General features: G+C 37.4%; 1 protein-coding gene across 3 annotated transcripts in view; it reads right to left on the reverse strand.

Moving 5' to 3' along the window:
* The window catches only part of OXR1 (oxidation resistance 1), a 485,930-nt gene that overhangs the window by 442,032 nt on the left and 25,013 nt on the right, over positions 1-18,885 (reverse strand). The window contains exon 1 of one of the 3 annotated variants that reach the window (XM_062188114.1): positions 2,256-2,357. The exons of the other annotated variants lie outside the window; for them this stretch is intronic. The gene's annotated coding sequence lies outside the window, so the exon portion shown is untranslated. Of the gene's footprint in view, positions 1-2,255; positions 2,358-18,885 lie in introns of those variants that run through there. 3 annotated transcript variants of the gene reach the window in all.

Here is an 18,885-nt window from a genome sequence, read left to right on the forward strand (position 1 = left end):
ACCAGCCATATTGGGTGTGTGAACCAATGGAAGGAAGACCTTTCTCTAATTATGCCTGCCAAAAAAAAAAAAAAAAAAAAAAAGCAACACACAACACAAATAGTGGAAATATGTCATAGAGAAAAAATCCTAGAAATAACGATGCCTCTTATGAAAATAAAGATGTCTGACTTAGGTTAAAATTTTTCTTTCTAACAGAAGCAAAAATCAATGAGTAACTACTTTTTAATTTTCATTGTCTAGTAAAAGAACCAACTTGTACTGCCAGAGGTAGAATATAGGCTTTTTTCCAATACATTTTCCATCTTAATCTTTTCCCTGTCTTATTGGAATTGCACTGCAGGCAGCACTAACATTTAAGCTCCATTTAAACACAATAACATTGCCTAACAAGTAAGACAACATTCCTGGATATCATTTTTCCACTTCAACACACTTGGGATCTTCTTCTATTAGGAAAACTGGTTCACTTTGGAAATGCTTCATGGGAGGGTGAAAGATGGAAGCAGACAAGTGCCAACAAAATGAACTTTGACAGATAAAATCAGAAATGACACATCCCCACCAAATACTATAATTATCTGTGATCAGCTCACCAAACCTATTCCAAAGATGCCAAAATAACTGACATTATATATTTGGTATGCCAGACTCTAAAAGCTCAGCAATACTGATGATTACTGATGGTTTTATTTATGTATCTTTTCTATTTTTACTTTATAAACAACAAAAATGAATTGCACTTAAATAACATCATCAAAATGTATTATTTTACAAATCCTCATTATACCAACACGTTCCCTTTTAAAGAGAATTTTACCCCATATAAAAATTTTAAAAGGCATTCTTTTTATGAAGTGCAATTAAAATGAAAATAATCTATGTGTATTTGCATTAAAAATGTGTAAAATAGGGGCTGGCACTGTGGCGCAGGGGGTTAACGCCCTGGCCTGAAGCGCTGGCATCACATACGGGCACTGGTTCTAGTCCAGGCTGCTCCTCTTCCAATTCAGCTCTCTGCTGTGGCCTGGGAGAGCAGTGGAGGATGGCCCAAGTCCTTGGGCCCCTGCACCCCTGTGGGAGACCGGGAAGAAACTCCTGGCTCCTGGCTTCAGATTGGCGCAGCTCCGGCCATTGCAGCCAACTGGGGAGTGAACCATTGGACGGAATACCTCTCTCTCTCTCTGCCTTTCCTCTCTGTGTAACTCTGATTTTCAAATAAGTAAATCTTAAAAAAAATGTGTAAAATACATTTTAAGGTTTTCTGTTATGCGTATCTCCCTAAAACATTCAGATCCAAGGGGAAAATTGCAATCAAGTAAAATAAAGGTGAATAGCAAATTTGGGGTTGGCTCAAGGAATGATCTGTTTTATCAACAGTAGTGAAAAGGGAAATGGATTGTGTGTATGAGAGCAATGGGCAAGGACACAATGAGAACTTGCATGTATTAGTTCATATAATCTTCACAGCCACCCTGTTATAGATTCTATTACTGTGGCCATTGTACAGCTGAAGAAATGAAGCGCAGAGAAGTTAAATTGTTTGAGAAAGATGGATAACAGAGTTGAGTGTCAAAATGTAGGAAATCCCATTTTAGCCCAGGGGCTCTTAACCATCACACCACATTGCCTCTAATGAATAGTATGTCCTCTGGAAGAAAAGTGCACAGATAAATAAAGGCAACACATACAGATCATTTCTAAAGAGAAATAAGAGAAGTTTTGTATATTCAGGGAGACTATTAACAAAGCAAAGACAGCCAATGTTTCTTTGTACTTTAGCTGAATATATTACATGATAATATATGAGTTAAGCAAATGGTATAGATACTTTATAGTTCAGTTTGAGGGGAGAGATTCCCATGACATGATATTTACAGTTAAAAAGTTATCTTCGAGATTTCTTTGCTCATTTATTTTTTATTACTGTTATCTTCTTCCTAAAGGGTATGTTATCTCCTTATAGATGATAAATGCATCTCTTTTTTTGAGCTACACAATTTCCTTTACAAAAAAAGAAGGTACAATATTAGCAGGACTTGTAGACAGAATATAAGATTTGAGGTCAAAGGACCTGAATTATATTTCTAATTCTTTTTCCTTTCAGTGTGTGATTTATACTTTAACACAATATGGATTGCCTCATGGTTTGTTTTGCATTACATTGGCAGAGATGAGTAATTGTAAAACAGACCATTTAGATGCTAAAAGCATCTAAAATATTTACTATCTGGCCCTTTAAAGAAACAACTTACCCATTCCAGGCTTGTGTAGTAAATAAGAAAATGTGCAGGTGAAACACAGTATCTGGCAGATGGTGACTACTAAACAGATGCGAGCTCAGTATCTGGGGCAGTGGGTGGTTGACGTTCATGGAGTGCACTAGGTGCTCTTAAAAGAAGAAAGAAACATCTCAGTATCCAAGGACAAACCCAGGTTCAATGCAGGAACTGGCAGTGATTTCTAGAGCATTTTTCTTTCTTTCTTTCTTTTTTTTTTTGTGAATGTGCGCAGAATCCTCTTACCAATTCAAATATTACAGTGAAACTCAATAGGCGATACAAACAAAAGCAACACTGATCTAAGGGTTGGGAAGGGAGATGGCAGAGCTACAATTTGAGCATAATGGGTCTCAGCCTCTTGTTTCTTTTCTGCATCACATACGATTCTTTCATAAAAATGTTTTGTTATTCCTAAGTTTTTATTTCATTGAGTAACAGAGATACATAAGTTGTAGGAATAGGTGTTATAACAAACTGATTTCCCAAGTAATACACAAGAGGCTTCACATAAAGGTTGATAATAAGTTTTCCAACATCAAACATAATAGATTTTTGTTGGTTTCCAATGAAAGAGGCAATTGTTTTACAACTGTGCCACAAATCATCATTCTAGAAAAATACCCTTTTATAAGGGGAAGTAAAAGCAATTTCTCACATTAATTAAAATGAATTTTGGAACAGAATCTAGGGAAAAGCTCAAATGTGAAAGGGAAGCTACACTGTAATTTCTCCTCTATCTTCTCTATCTTACTATGCATCCAAGATGTTTTCAAAAATAGTCTTAAAAACATTTAGAAATTGGAAAAAAGTCCCTTTTTTAAAGATTTATTTATTTATCTGAGAAGCAGAGTAACAGAGAGAAGGAAAGATTAAGAGAAAGGTTCTTCCATCCTGTTTCACTCCCCAGTTGGCTGCAACGGCTGGAGCTGAGCTGTTTCGAAACCAGGAGCCAGGAGCTTCTGCCGGGTCTCCCATGCAGATTCAGGGGCAAAAGCACTTAGGCCATCTTTTACTGTTTTTCCAGGCATAAGCACAGAGCTAGAACAGAAGAGAAGCATCCAGGACATGAGCCAGCACCCTTATGGGATGCCAGCACTGAAGAGGGAGGCTTAGCCTACTACACCACAGTGCCAGCACCTGAAAGTTTCATCTCCAAGTAAAAGGGAGGGTTGCTTGGCCCTTCTGTGGTCTCCACCCTACTGTTCCCACCCCAAAGTCAACATCTTCCTCCTAGTTCAGCCTATTACTTTTGCCTGCCACAACCTGGACCACTTATTCTTGCCATTCATAGGCACCTGCCCTCAATACAAAACTTCATTAATTACCCAGAAAAATAATTGGTCCAAAAGTCAAACTATAAAATATGTGATTTTTCAAAACATGAATAGTCAACTCAAAAGATTTAACATAAAAATATTTGATGTCAACATATAAAATTTTTCAAAGTTCTATTTGTAGGATTGTTTTTTCTCCCAAAGAGACCTTTTTATTTAAGGAATACAAATTTCATCCATTTCATTAGTACAACATTAGGAATACAGTGATTCCTCCCACCACACCCACACTCCCACCCACACTCCCACACTTCCCCCTCCCCCTCCTCCCATTCCCAGTCTCATTCTCCACAAAGATCCATTTTCAATCACAGAAGACCAACTCTATACTAAGTAAAGAGTTCGGGGTCAGCCCTGTGGCACAGCGGATTAATGTCTTGGCCTGAAGCGCCCACAACTGATAAGGGCGCTGGTTCAAGTTCCACTTCCTGTCAAGCTCTCTGCTGTGGCCTGGGAAAGCAGCAGAAGATGGCCCAAGTCCTTGGGTCCCTGCACCTGCATGGGAGACCAGGAGGAAGCACCTGGCTCCTGGCTTTGGATCGGTGCAGCGCCGGGCGTAGCAGCCATTTGGGGGGTGAATCAACAGAAGGAAGACCTTTCTGTCTGTCTCTCTCTGTCTAACTCTGCTTGTCAAATAAAAAAAAAAAAGAGAATGAGAAAGATGAGAGGGAGGGAGGGAGGGATGGAGAGAGAGGGATGGGGGGGGGAAGGGAGAAAAGGAAGGAGGGAGGAAGGGGTAAGAAAAAAAAAGAGAGAATAAGAATTCCAAACAGATTTCATGCTTGTCACAATGCAATTATTTGGGAAAAGGAGTAGTCTTTAGTATTATATATATGAAACATGAGATCTGTTCTCTTGTTTTTAAAAAAGAAAAAGAATACATGTGCATAAAATTCTTGATTGATAAAATAATATTTTGCTGTAAATCCTAAATGAACTTGCATATTCAATTAGCACTATTGTAGACAAGGCAAGAAATCACAGGCCTACAGAACACACTAAAATGTTAAAGTGCAAATTTTCATAACCATTTTCACTCCTCCCCCTATGAGGAGGATTTTTGATATATCATCTTCATGGATTAACCTTGGGTAAAGAACAGAAAGCAATACTTGTCAGAAATCTCTGACAAGGTCCTAAAGCAGAGTGGACAACCGCCGAGAGAAGAAAGCATCTGTCAAGACAGTGAGGGAATGAAGACAGGGTGTGGTGTGGAGTGTGTGAGAATGCTTTGAAGAGCGATTTGGTCACATGGGACAGCTCCAGAAGAAGGATTTTAGTGAGCCTTCCTATGTGATGTGTGATGTGATTACATCATCAAATGCTAATCATAGTTACTACTGCTCCAAGATCTGCAGCACGTGTGGCAGTTTTCTGACAAAGAGGTACAGATATATATGAGCATGTCTCTGATAGTTTGCTTCACAAAACTTCTAAGGTTCACTCCATGTTACTAAAGGTCACCTCTCAAATCAACTCAAACTTGGAAATATAAAAAACAAACCACTTAATCAGCTACAAGATCCCATCACTAGATTTTAACTAGGACCAAAAATAAAATAAAAAAATGAAAAAGGAAGAAATACTGCTGATATGCAACTGTTCATAATCAAAAAGTTTGGTTGGTTTTTAACTTGGTCCACTCAGCCAACTTACAGAAATGCCTGCACTATGAAAAATAAAATAGCACCTTTATTCTTCCTGCCCAAGGCTACTGAGGAACCCATTTATCTTCAGGGAGTAATTCCCTCAAATATTCCCCCAGAATGCTGCCCTAGGGGAAATGATGACAGCTGCTTCTTAATGCAATTTTTGTCAAGAAGATAAGTTTCCTCACTGAAAGGGTAAATGGAAGAAGAAATGGCTTCTGCTAACTGTCATATTTCACAAGAAAAAGGCCTTATGAAATTCCCTTAGAGTTGGATTTGTTTAACAGCTGGAAAGAGCTTTAATTGGTCAGCTACCGGATGGGGGAGATGCTTTGTTTCCTCAGCCCAAACCTGGACAGAAAGTTTAATTCTCTGAAAGGCCACTTCTTTTCTCTTAACTAGCTTCCCTTCTGGATACAAATCTGGCCAATAACTGGGCTGAAAATGGGCTGCCTTTAGTGGAATGTGATTTTCTTTAGTCAAAGGAAACTCATTTTTCAGCTTGACCTTAGGAAGGGGTAGTCAGCTCATTTCTCTTTTTCTCTAGACAAAGCTCTACTTCAGTGTCACTGGCTGCACACAGAAGAAGGCTTCTGGATGGACACCAACCCCAAATTACTTGTGCTGGATGATCTTACAGAAATACAAGCTTGTGCACCAATCAATGTCAAGATAGTGCTTTGATATACTTAGGCTAAGTTAATTTTGGAAGAGGTCTTTACAAAGCCCACAGGTTGGCCGGTGCCACAGCTCACTAGGCTAATCCTCCACCTGCGGCACTGGCATACCAGGTTCTAGTCCCGGTCGGAGTGCCAGATTCTGTCCCGGTTGCCCCTCTTCCAGTCCAGCTCTCTGCTGTGGCCCGGGAGTGCAGTGGAGGATGGCCCAAGTTCTTGGGCCCTACACCCGCATGGGAGACCAGGAGAAGCACCTGGCTCCTGGCTTCAGATCAGTGCGGCGCACCAGCCGTGGCTGGTGGCCATTGGAGGGTGAACCAACGGCAAAGGAAGACCTTTCTCTCTCTGTCTCTCTCTCTCACTGTCCACTCTGCCTGTCAAAAATAAAAAAAATAAAATAAAAAAATAAAGCCCACCGGTTAGGATTAAGGCTATGGTCGATTAGGAAAGCACTGTAAATTACTCTGAGAATACAGAAGCTACTAGAGATATCAACTCTTCAAGGAGTCCATCCATGCAAACAGTAAGATAAACATATCACATAAGAAGGAAGATATTTTGGATATTTTCATCTCATTTATTAAAATAACTGCTTATAAATGAAGATTGATATATGATGTCATTTATTTCTTCACTCTTTCATCATGTCAGGCTTTAGTGAAGAAAGTATATTGTCTACTGTATATTATACCTACTCTCCAAAAGACCAAGAAACTATGAGAGTAAGGATATTACAACAACATTTTAAAATACACAAACTTCTTTTTTATTTATTTATTTATTTGACAAGCAGAGTGGACAGTGAGAGAGACAGAGACAGAGAGAAAGGTCTTCCTTTTGCCGTTGGTTCACCCTCCATTGGCCGACGCGGCTGGCGCGCTGCGGCCAGCACACTGCGCTGATCCGAAGGCAGGAGCCAGGTGCTTCTCCTGGTCTCCCATGGGGTGCAGGACCCAAGGACTTGGGCCATCCTCCACTGCACTCCCGGGCCACAGCAGAGAGCTGGCCTGGAAGAGGGGCAACCGGGACAGAATCTGGCGCCCTGACCGGGACTAGAACCCGGTGTGCCGGCGCCGCAAGGTGGAAGATTAGCCAAGTGAGCCGCGGCGCCGGCCACGCAAACTTCTGATATGAATAAAGAGATGGTAGAACATGGAGGAAGTCAGTAATTTGGCGAGGAGTCAGAAAGAAAAAGGAGCAAGAAGCTTTTACTAGAAGTGAGATTCAAGCTGACCCTTGAGAACAGGAATTTGCTAGTCAGTGAAAAGAGGACTGACTGGAACATATGTGCAGAAACAGGGTGAAAGGGTGGGAGATGAGGCTGTGAGAGTGATTTTTGTAAGGCCTTGAACACATATAGAGAAATTAAAACTCTTTGAGCCTCTGAGGAACTGTCAAATTTCTGAGCAAAGAAACTTCAGTCAGAACTATCAGCCACAAAAATTACAATGAGTTTGCCATCTGATTAAAGGTAAAGCCAATGATACTGACAATAAACATGCACTATAGTTTTTAAATAGCACATTTTCTTACAATTAGATTTTAGTTCATCAGTTGTGGGTGGGGTGACAGAAAAGAAACAGTAGCCAATTATATAAGTATTTCATTTTGTGTTTATACTAAAATAACAAAGCCATTGATGTTTTTAAAATTCTTTAGTTTTTATTTTATTTTTCCCCCAAATAAATTCTTTATTTAAGGAATTCAGACTTTGTGCATTTCATAAGCACAACTTTAGGAATATAGTGATTCTTTCCATCATACCTGCCCTCCCACCCACTCTCCCAGCCTTCCTCCTCCTCCCTCTCCAATTCCCAGTCTCATTCTCCACTAAGATCTATTTTCAATTAACTTTATACACAGAGAAACAACTCTATACTAAGAGTTCAACAATTTGCACGGAAAAAAAAAAAACAAAAAAAGCCTGTTCCTCAGCATTCGACACAAGGGCTGTTCAAAGTCATTGCATCTTGAAGTTACTTTCACTTTCTTTTTTAGAAACTTAATTAACTTTTTTTTAACTTTTATTTAATGAATATAAATTTCCAATGTACAGCTTATGGATTACAATAGCTTCCCCCTCCCATAACTTCCCTCCCACCCGCAACCCTCCCCTCTCCTGCTCCCTCTCCCCTTCCATGCACATCAAGATTCATTTTCAATTCTCTTTATATACAGAAGATCAATTTAGTATATATTAAGTAAAGATTTCAACAGTTTGCACCCACATAGAAACACAAAGTGAAACATACTGTTTGAGTACTAGTAATAAAATAGTAAGTTGTTCCTCAACAGTCTAGACAAGGACTGATCCTGTCAAGAAACTTAATTAACTTTAAAAAAGCACCAAGAATGATACATCTATTACCATCATTTTTAAGGCTGAATTTCTGTTTTGAGATGTTTATGTGGATAAGCATTATAAATGACTCATAAACTTAATGTAAGAGGGACTAGAATCTAGCTGTGTAATAATTATAAAATATTAGGGTAGTTTGGAATATATTAATTTTCTCACTTGAAATTTAGTATTATTCTTTACCTAACAGGTTTATTTTGCTTGGTTATCTTTTGTGTCCCTTATCATGGGTGAAAGGGAGATTAGAATCTTGATACACTTTATGGTAGCTGAAGGCAAAAAAAGAAAAAGTATTTTCTAAGTTTTAATTTTTAGAAGAACCATGCAAAGTCCTCAGTTACTTTTTGGAAATGTAGTTAGAAAAGATGAAAAAAGAGAATGAGAGAGCGGTCTCCTACAGAAAGTTATTCTGAGGCTCCCTGCTGTGTCAGTTAGATCCTACAGCTGCTCAAAATAGGAAATATCCGGAAGCACTGTGCTGTGTAATGGGAGAGGAGTGCTCATTTTTTTGGCTGACTTGCTCCAATGGTGTCCTAACAGAAAAGTCATCTGGGAGCATGCGCCCAGGAAAATACTCATTAGGGTCACAATTTATGTAAAAATGCATTATTAATGTGATGAATATTTGAAATTAGACCTCGAAGTTAGAATTTCCACTGGTGTTTGTATGTGTGCATATTCAAATATTCCTTAGTCAAGTTTATACAAATCTTATTATAAAAGAATCCTAAGGCATGTTGTTAATTTGGTGGTAAATTTGCAGCTAAAAATTTTACTGTGTCTTTTGAAAGAAAAGACAAATGCACAAAGCCACTAGCCTTTCCCAACCTAATGCTTAAGTTTTGAGGAGACAAGTTCAATATTAAATCTTTACAGGGATCCAAAAAAATTAAGAAAAAAAAGGATGTGATATAACACTATAGTTTCATTTGTCTTCCTTTGAAGAAATTTTTAAGAACACTGTGGGTGAATGGCTAAAACTGTCAATGACTTAGCAGGTAAGAAGTTGGCAGATACATGCAAAATATATTGAGACAGGGTTGTCCAAGAAGTTCTGCATATCTTCAGTGTACATTCTTTCCAATAAAGATTGTGGCAGCCTTCAAGGCAGAATTATGTCATCACTTTTCAGATATCTCATCCTGGGAGACTTGACTATTTTTATTGTCCCATGCTTGTATATATATAACAATGAAAAAAAAAAGAAAGTTTGAATCATATATTTCATAAATGTACCCTCCTGTAACCAAAGCAACAGATAGGTTTGCATTAGGATAGACTCCTCTAATATGGATACCTATATTTCTCCAACTGCCAGATTTTTCTTTATACACTCTGTTACCAGTGTTGACTCATACCAGTGATATGAATGTACTGTTTATTTATTAACTAGGTTTTTATTTGACAAAAAATATGAATTTTGTGTCCAATATGGCACATTTTCATTTATTCTTTCTGAAAATAAGAGCTGGTCTGGAATTGAAGTGGACATGACCTTACCAAAATGTGGAATCAGAGTCCTCCTCCAATCACTGCCACATGGGTGAAAAGAACAGTTCATGTATGAGATGGAGAAAATGATAGTTCATGTATGTTAGATGCCAATTTGTCTTCACTACATAAGCCACATTTCTACTATGCTTCTTTGATTCCAAGATGATATCAACTATAAGTCTTCCACTGAGTTAATAATGGCTTTTCTGAACATTTCTGAAATATTAAATGACTAAAAATATGAGTTTTAGAATCAAGAAAGATGAATTTTTAAGGTACATTTTAGCCAGTCTTTACAGATACCCAACTATAAATTAGTTTGTCTGGAGAACATTATTTAGTTACCTTACCCACTTTAAGTGGAAAGAAATCCAGGTTTTAAAAGAGGTTAAGGAGCCAGCACTGTGGCACAGCGGGTAAAACTGCTGCATGCAATGCCAGCATCACATATGGATGGGTGCCATTGCCAGCCCTGGCTGTTCCACTTCCATTCTAGCTCCCTGCTTATGTGCCCTGCAAAAGGAGCAGAAGATGTTCCAAGTGTTTTGCCCCTGTACCCATGTCAGAGACCTTGATGAAACCCCTGGCTTCAGCCTGGCCCAGCCCTGACTGTTCCAGCCACTTGAGGAGCGAACCAACAGATGGACGATTTCTCTCTGCCTCTGCCTCTCCCTTTGTCTCTCAAATAAATAAACTTTTTTTTAAAAAAAAATAGGTTAAAAGGAAAAAAGAAGCCATCAAAATAAGGTGTCTAATAAGTAGCAGAACGGCAAGTCAAAAACTCTAAGACCCTTCTCACCACAGTCCCTCTCTAAGAAACATCAACTAGACAAATTTACAAAAAATAGAATCTGACAAAACATATTCACATGTCTAAAACAATTTGCTTAGACATGTATCTTTTATTTCATCCCAATCTTACTCTTCAGGAATATTTACTAAATATTAGCATTAAAACCACTGTTACCTCAGAGAGAAAATTTTGAGGATCTATATTGTTACTTTCTAATTAATGTCATCATTTTTAAAATTCAGGTAAGACAGGCTGTTCATGTATTTTCATATAAATCAGGATACTTTTTCTCTAATGGGACTCATCAATAGATTATTAGAGTTTTATCTCAGTCTACACTTGCCAGGAGGAAGTCAGGAGCCTGTATGAAGACAGACTGCACTGGGACTGAGTCCTCTTTTCACTATGTCCCCAGCCATGGAACTCTGGACCAATTACTAAGCTTCTTTAAGCACAATGTCATCATCATTTATGAGTCCATGTTCGCTAAGCTCTTAGCCCACAGTTTGGCATAGAGTAAATCCAACTGACTCATTCCATAAATATTTTAAATGCTACTGAGGTACATGGCCTATAAAAGGCAATTCAAATTCTCAACACATTTAACTTCAGCTTAGGCAGAGAGCAAATTGCACTCAGTGTCTTATATATAGAAGTAATTAAACCTAATTTTAGAGTCAGGCATATTATATTCAGTTTCATCACCAATTAACATATCAGATATTGCCTTCCTTTTAGAATTAGCGAAGAGCCAGTGAAAAATACAGGTGGTCAATAACACCCACCTTTTAGATATTACTCCTGGATCAGGAATATCAAAAACAAAGTAAGGTAAACTTAAGTTTGCAATGAATGAGAAATACCCAAAATGGTGTATTCCAGAATCTAGTCTGTAGACACTGACCTTTCAACATAGAAGAAAAAAAATTTTTCCTTGTAATTTGGGATTCACATTAACTATTCCCTTTTGCTGATACACGCTGGTCATTTGCTCAACTTGTGATGATCTTCACTAAGAAACTATGTGCAACTCTGTTTACACACGGACAATTTCCCAGATTTGTAAAATGACCAATTATTTTTCTCTATATGACAGCTATTAAAGCTACTCCTGGGAAACATAGCTCAGGATTCCACAGTTGTCTTTTGAATCTCCAGTGAAAGGATTATAAAAACAAATTCTCCTTCAATCTCTAGTAAAAATAATGCTATTATTGATCTCTTTTTCAGTTTCCCCAAAAATCCTTGTACAGAGAGATGAAGGTACATGGTAACATTTCAGCTATTTCAGTGGTGGCAGCTATTGAATGAGAATAGCATATGGCAATGAATGTTAGACTTCTTACCTACACAAAATATTTTATAGTTCCTTTAAAATCTTTTATTTATTTTGGCAATGGATTCTTGCCATAGAAATAATATAGCTCTAGGCTTTGATATGGCTAGAAGAGTTCATTTTGGCCTACAGAGAGACAGGGAAAAAAATCTACATTAAATTAGGGGTATGTCCTCAACCACAAAATAACAACATGTCTCTTGCAATTGACAACTGTGCTTATTAAAATGGGGAAAAAAAAAGTCCTCCCACAGTCAAACATGGTGTCCACTCACTGGTCACCAGATTAGAAAAATGTCATTGAATTCAAAACACCAAAATGAAAAATCAAATGACCATGGAAAATAGCATTCCTCATTTGTATGTTTCTAAAATCTACTGCAATACAGAGTATGCTGTGCTCTATATTGACTTCTAGTGGATTTATAATGGGAATTTCAACTTTCTCCAAAAAGAGCATTTATGCTGGCAGGGAATTAGAAAATTTCCAAGATTGAACTATAGTTCCAACAGCACGATTTAAAGCAAGAGTTAATCTTTACCAATCTTAAAAGTAGTCATGATAATTCTCATTGTAACTGTTTCTCGACAGGGAGAGACTATTATTCCATTATCATGAAGTGATATTTCACATAGCACTACAACTACTGCAGTATTAGGATAAAAAAATAGAAATGTACAGAAAGCAAAAGGTTCAAGAAAAAATTAATATCCTCTAAATGCTCCTAAATTTCACACTGCTGATTAGGGCTCCAATGCACTTAATGATCACATGTATCAAATGACCACTTTTCAAAATGAACAATACTTCCAAAATATATCCTATGCAGTTTATAGGATTAGCCTTTCTACCCTACCCTATTAAGGTGCCATCTGATTGGCCTACTCAGATGCAATATCAGATGAAAACATGAGTACCTTTTATTAAAATCTCATGGGGTATTATATTAATCTTAAAAATTATTTATTTGAGAGGCAGAGAAACAGAAAGCTTCCGTTTACTGGTTTACTCTCCAGACACACACAACAGCCAGGGCTAGGCCAGAACAGAAGCTAGGAGATTGGAACTCAATCCAGGTCTCACACATGGGTGGCAGGAACTCAGCAAATTGAGCCATCAGCACAGCCTCTCACAAAATGCATTAGCTAGAAGTTGGTGTCGAGAGCCAGGAATCAAACTCAGGTATTATAATGTGAGTCACACGTGTCCTAACAGGCATCTTAACAAGTGTTTTAAACTCTACACCAACCACTTGCCTTTGATGGGCCAATGTTAAGTTGAACCCACTTATAGAGCCCTAATTATCTTACAACTGAACTCATAATACCCAACAAATTACATAAGTTGATGGTTAATGTAAGCTTCATCAATAGCTTTCAAGAAACAATTGTAATTTTGGTTTTTCACAATTAACATCTAAAGATCTAATGCATCAGAGTGCACCAATATGAATCACTCAAGTCTGAAGATGAGAACGGTTTAGTAAGTGAGGGAACCTGAACCTGAACCTGAACCTGAATCTGAATAGAAACCTAGGGCAGTAGCCAACTTTAAGTATGACCCTATGTGATTTTTCCTCCAGGTATTCATGCCTCTGTACCTCTTCTCCCAAAAAAGCTAGCTGACCTCTGTAACTAATAGAATATTGAGGAAATAAAGTAATGTGGCATCTGGGCCTTGGTCATAGATGGCATTATGGTTTCTGCCTTGTTTTCTTGGCTTGCTCACACTGGTGGAAGCCAGACAACATGTTGTGAGAACAGTCAGGCAGAGAGAGGCCCAGATTGGGAAGAACTAAGGCCTCCTGCCATCCTAAGCCAAGCCTTCAGATAAATTTATTCTTGCCTGGAAAACAGCCTGAATCTTGTGAAGACTTCAAGTCAGAAACATTGGATCTCTTGAATAAATCCCACTTGATTGTGATGTAGTACTGAGTTCAGTTTGAAATATTTTGTAGAGAATTTTTGTGTCTATGAAGACCAAGAATATTGTACTTTTCTTTTTGTGTTCTTTGTTTGGCTTTGGTATCAGAGTGATACTCTGTAAAAAGAGTAAAGAGAGTTTCACAGTTATATCTTTTTAAATACTCTTTAGAGTTCAGAAAGTATTGGAGTTAGTCCCTCTTAAAATGCTTTGTAGAATTCAGTTTTAAAACTATCAAGTGGGTGTGTTTAGATTTTGTTTGCTAGATTTAATCTTAGTAGATATATGTATTCAGGAGTTTCAGCATTTCTTTAAAGTTTTCCAATTTGTGAGCATATAGTTAGTTGTTCATAGTAGTTTCTTATGATCCTCTGTATTTCTGTAGTTTCCTTTTTCCCTTGTTAGTCTGGCTGAAGGATTATCTATTTTGTCTAGCCTCTCAAAAAACTAAATTTTTGTCTTGTTGGTCTTTTATGTTTTTTTTTTAATTTCTGTTCTGATTATTAGTATTTCCTACATCTTTCTAATCTGTGTTTGATTCGTCCTCATTTTTCTTAGTCTTTGAGATAATCATTAGATTTATTCAAATCATTAGATTTATTCTATTTTTTAATATAAGCATGTATCACCATAAATTTCTCTCTTAGTCCTGCTTTTGCTATATCCCACAGGACTTAATATATTGTGTTTCCATTTTCATTTGTTCCAAGAAAGTCTGTCGTTTCCTTTTTCATCTCTTCAGTGATCCACTGGTCATTCAGCAGCATGTTGTTTCATTTCCATGTATTTGTAAATGTTCTATTGTTCTTCTTGTTGATTTCTAGTTCTATTCCTTTGTGCTCTGAGAAGATACAAGGTGAGATTCCCATCTTTTTAAATGTACTAAACTTGAAGTGAGGTCTAATATATAGTCCATCCTAGAAAACACTCCATGTGCTGATGACAAGGATGTGTATTTTGTGCCTACTGAGTGAAACTTCTGTAAATGTCTATTAGGTCCATTTGCACAACAGTACACTTCAACTCTGATGTATCTTTGTTGAATTTCTGTCTGGATGATCTGCCCAAAGAAGAGTTTGTTGTTGAAGTCCCCACGGGGGGATTATTTCTAACCTATATTTTTTTGTTCAGTGAAATTATCAATCAAATGTGAAATTAGAATAAAGACATTCTCAGGACACATAATACCTCAAATATGTACCTACCCAGTTATGTCAACTTCCTGTAGAAGTTATGGGAAGATGCCCCTAATGAAAATGAGGAAGAGAATTTAAAGATGGGTGAGGAGGGGGAAATCCCAGACAAGAGAGAAGGAGAGGCCAGCGCCGCGGCTCACTAGGCTAATCCTCCGCCTGCGGCACCGGCACCCTGGGTTCTAGTCCCAGTCAGGGCACCAAATCCTGTCTGGTTGCTCCTCTTGCAGTCCAGCTCTCTGCTGTGGCCCGGGAGTGCAGTGGAGGATGGCCCAGGTTCTTGGGTCCTGCACCTGCATGGGAGACCAGGAGGAAGCACCTGGCTCCTGGCTTCGGATTGCCGCAGCGTGCCAGCCATAGCAGCCACTTTGGGGGTGAACCAAAGGAAAAAAGGAAGACCTTTCTCTGCCTCTCTCTCTCTCTCACTGTCTAACTCTGCCTGTCCAAAAAAAAAAAAAAAGAAAAAAGAGAGAGAGAGAGGAGAAGGCATTTTCAAGATGACAGTAAAGCAAAATTGTGTATGACAATTGTATAGCAGAATTCCAGAGAACAGAGCAAGAGGATAGAAAATACCACTCAGAGGGGTATTTTCATGTGGAAAAAAAAAAACATGATATAATACTTAATTTATTAAAGTTATTGAAGAGAAGTTCACATTTCTGAGAGGGAAAATGTGAATGGGATTTTAAAAAATATGATGCGGGAATACACTATTTATTAACTTAAGGCAAAATAAAACATTATTCAAGTAGAGAAATTTAATCATATAATTAACTATGAATAACATTTTCATTTCATTAATATGAGCACCACATGTTAATTTATTTGAAAATTGATATAACCAAATGAAAAGATAGAAAATTCTAAAAACATATTATTCCCAACTTCCAGAGCAGAGAATAAGATAATAATCAAAACAGGAAGAAGTATGGTATTTAGAAACACTGTGTTAAACCCAAGGACAAAGCAGGGAAAAAATGTTGAACATGGGTATGCATTTAGTCTAGCCCCTTAGTTAAGATGCTGGTTAGGAGAGCCTGGATTTAATCTCTGGCTCTAGATTCCTGATATTGCAGACTCTGAGAAGCAGCAGTAATGATACAATTAATTGGGTCCTTTCCACCCAAACGGGAGCCTTGCTTTGAGTTCCAGGTTCCTATGTTCGGTCACTGCCCATTCCCAGCGGCTGTTGGCATTTACATGGTAAACCAGAGGCCAGGAGTTTGCTCTTTCTTACTGCCTCTCAAAGAAATCTTCTTAATTAAATGGTGAGCACTTTTGCAAAAGAAATAAGAAAAGGATGAGGAGGAGGATAAGGCCAGAGCACTGCTATATTTTGTTATACACGTGTAAAACCAATGACCTTTAAATTAGACATGTATATTAATTTGGTTAAAAAAAGGAACTTAGGTTTTCAAAAAGCAAGCTAATTGGCTTCTCAAAAGAGTACTAAAAATTTTACATCTAATAAAACACCACAAAAATTCCTCCACATATGACTATAATGGGAGACAAACAAATTGCACCTTCAAAGGAAAAAATAGTTACCTTTACAAGAATCAGAAATTTATTTTCTCCATCTCTTCTCAAATATAACTGATTAATAACTTTTTATAGTAATACAAATTTAGAAATAGCTTCAAATACTAACATAAAACTTAATAAATAAAATGCATGTCTATTAGAAGAGGGTAAAAATTAGTTCACATATACCAGAATCATAAAGAAAAAAATTCCTTTGTTGTTCCCAAAGGAGAACCATCTTGTTACAAGGAACTGGTTAAACTAATCTCTATAAAAGTATCAACATCAAAATTCAGGGCATCAGATTCATATTGAACGTAATGAAAAATCAGCTCAAAGGATATGAGGAAACAATGTGCAAAGGAAGGTAATTTTAGAATGGGAAATGACCTAAACTTTGTTAAAAATCTAATTCTATTGAAGTCTATCACTTCTAGGTAGTAATGTAGAACAATCCTCAAATTTTGCTGTTTAGGATACAAATTGACTTTGAGTTACAGATAGAAAAGAGGGTGGGCATTTGCCACAGAGGTGAGCAGGTCACTGAGGATGTGTGCATCCTGTATCAAAGTGCTTGGTTCAAGCACCCACTATGCTTCCAATTCCACCTTCCTGCTAATACGCACCACGGGAGGCAACAGGTGATGGTTCAAGTACTTGGGTTCCTGATACCCACATGTCAGACTTGGGTTGGGTCCCCAGGTTTCTGGCCTGGCCCAGTCCTGGTTGTTGCAGGCATTTGGGGAATGAACCAGCAGATGGAAGAGTTCTCTTCATCTGCCCCATTATGTTTCTTTCTCTGTCTCTCTGCCTTCCAAATAAAATAAAAACAAAATTTTAAAAATTTTTAATAAAATCCTCTATCTCAGTGACAGTTTACAAAACAAAAGAACGAAGTAATATAATTATACAAATGTGATGAAATGAAAACACATTAGTGAGAAATAAAATGAATCTTAGACCTAGACACTGCTAAGAACAGATACTAAGCCTACAGAATTCAAGGAGTACATTACAGATTTAAAACCATGCATAGCAGCCATAGCATTCAATATTGGATATATGTTTTGGAATGTTTGAAAATAAAGCTATATAGAGGAAACTATCCATCCATACAACTAAATAATTAATTACTTCTCACTTAAATCTAATGTATCTCAAATAAATATAATTTAAAAGTCATTTTATTATGGTGAAAGTACTATGAGAAAAGTCATGAAAAGAAATCTTTATAACTAACTGCTTCATAAGTTAATTTAAAAATGTTTAATTGGAATATTGCCTTAAATATTAACACTTAAAAGTAATTACTTACTAAATGTTATCCCCTGAATAGGAGCACTTTCACTCATGTTGGATCTAAAGCTGAAATACATACAAACTTTTTGGCTATCTTTTCATAAGATGTATTTTGAAGATTAAGGGAAAACGTTAATACAACACAGAATTTCCTACAAAATAATAAATCATACAACAAAATAGTTAACATACAAATAAACAATGATTAATTGATGGGGTGAAAGCAGAAGAAAGTACTGTAACAACTTTAACTACAACAAATAAAATATTTCTCTATATAATAATTTTACCCGAGACTAACTAGCAATTTCCTCTCATTTGAAAAACAATAACACACATAGTCAATTAATCTAGTTTTTATTCTTTTCTTTACAAAACACTATGCTACATAAAATGGTATACAGCAAAAGAAAGTTAAGTCTGGTACAGATTATTACACTTTTATTGCAACCAAAAATATAGAAAATAAATTTAAACTATGTATTTGTTCATCCCTCTCTATATATATACTTTTTTTTTTTAATGGAAAGTCAATCTAATTTCACAGATAAGACAAACTTTGGAAAGTATTTTTAATTCATTTAAAGTTTAGGTATTCTTTTTTTTTTTTTTTTTTTTTGACAGGCAGAGTGGATAGTGAGAGAGAGAGAGAGACAGAGAGAAAGGTCTTCCTTTTTGCCGTTGGTTCACCCTCCAATGGCTGCTGCAGCCGGCGCATTGTGCTGATCCAAAGCCAGGAGCCAGGGGCTTCTCCTGGTCTCCCATGCGGGTGCAGGGCCCAAGAACTTGGGCCATCCTCCACTGCCTTCCCGGGCAATAGCAGAGAGCTGGCCTGGAAGAGGGGCAACCGGGATAGAATGCAGCGCCCCAACCGGGACTAGAACCCTGTGTGCCAGTGCCGCAAGGCAGAGGATTAGCCTAGCCTGTTGAGCCACGGCGCCGGCCTATATATATACTTATTTTTTTATAAGTGTGTGTGTGTGTACTGAGTTGCTCCTTATTGTGAATTACATTGTGATAA

Source organism: Lepus europaeus, chromosome 4 (genome assembly GCF_033115175.1).
Source record: "Lepus europaeus isolate LE1 chromosome 4, mLepTim1.pri, whole genome shotgun sequence".
Taxonomy (NCBI): domain Eukaryota; kingdom Metazoa; phylum Chordata; class Mammalia; order Lagomorpha; family Leporidae; genus Lepus; species Lepus europaeus.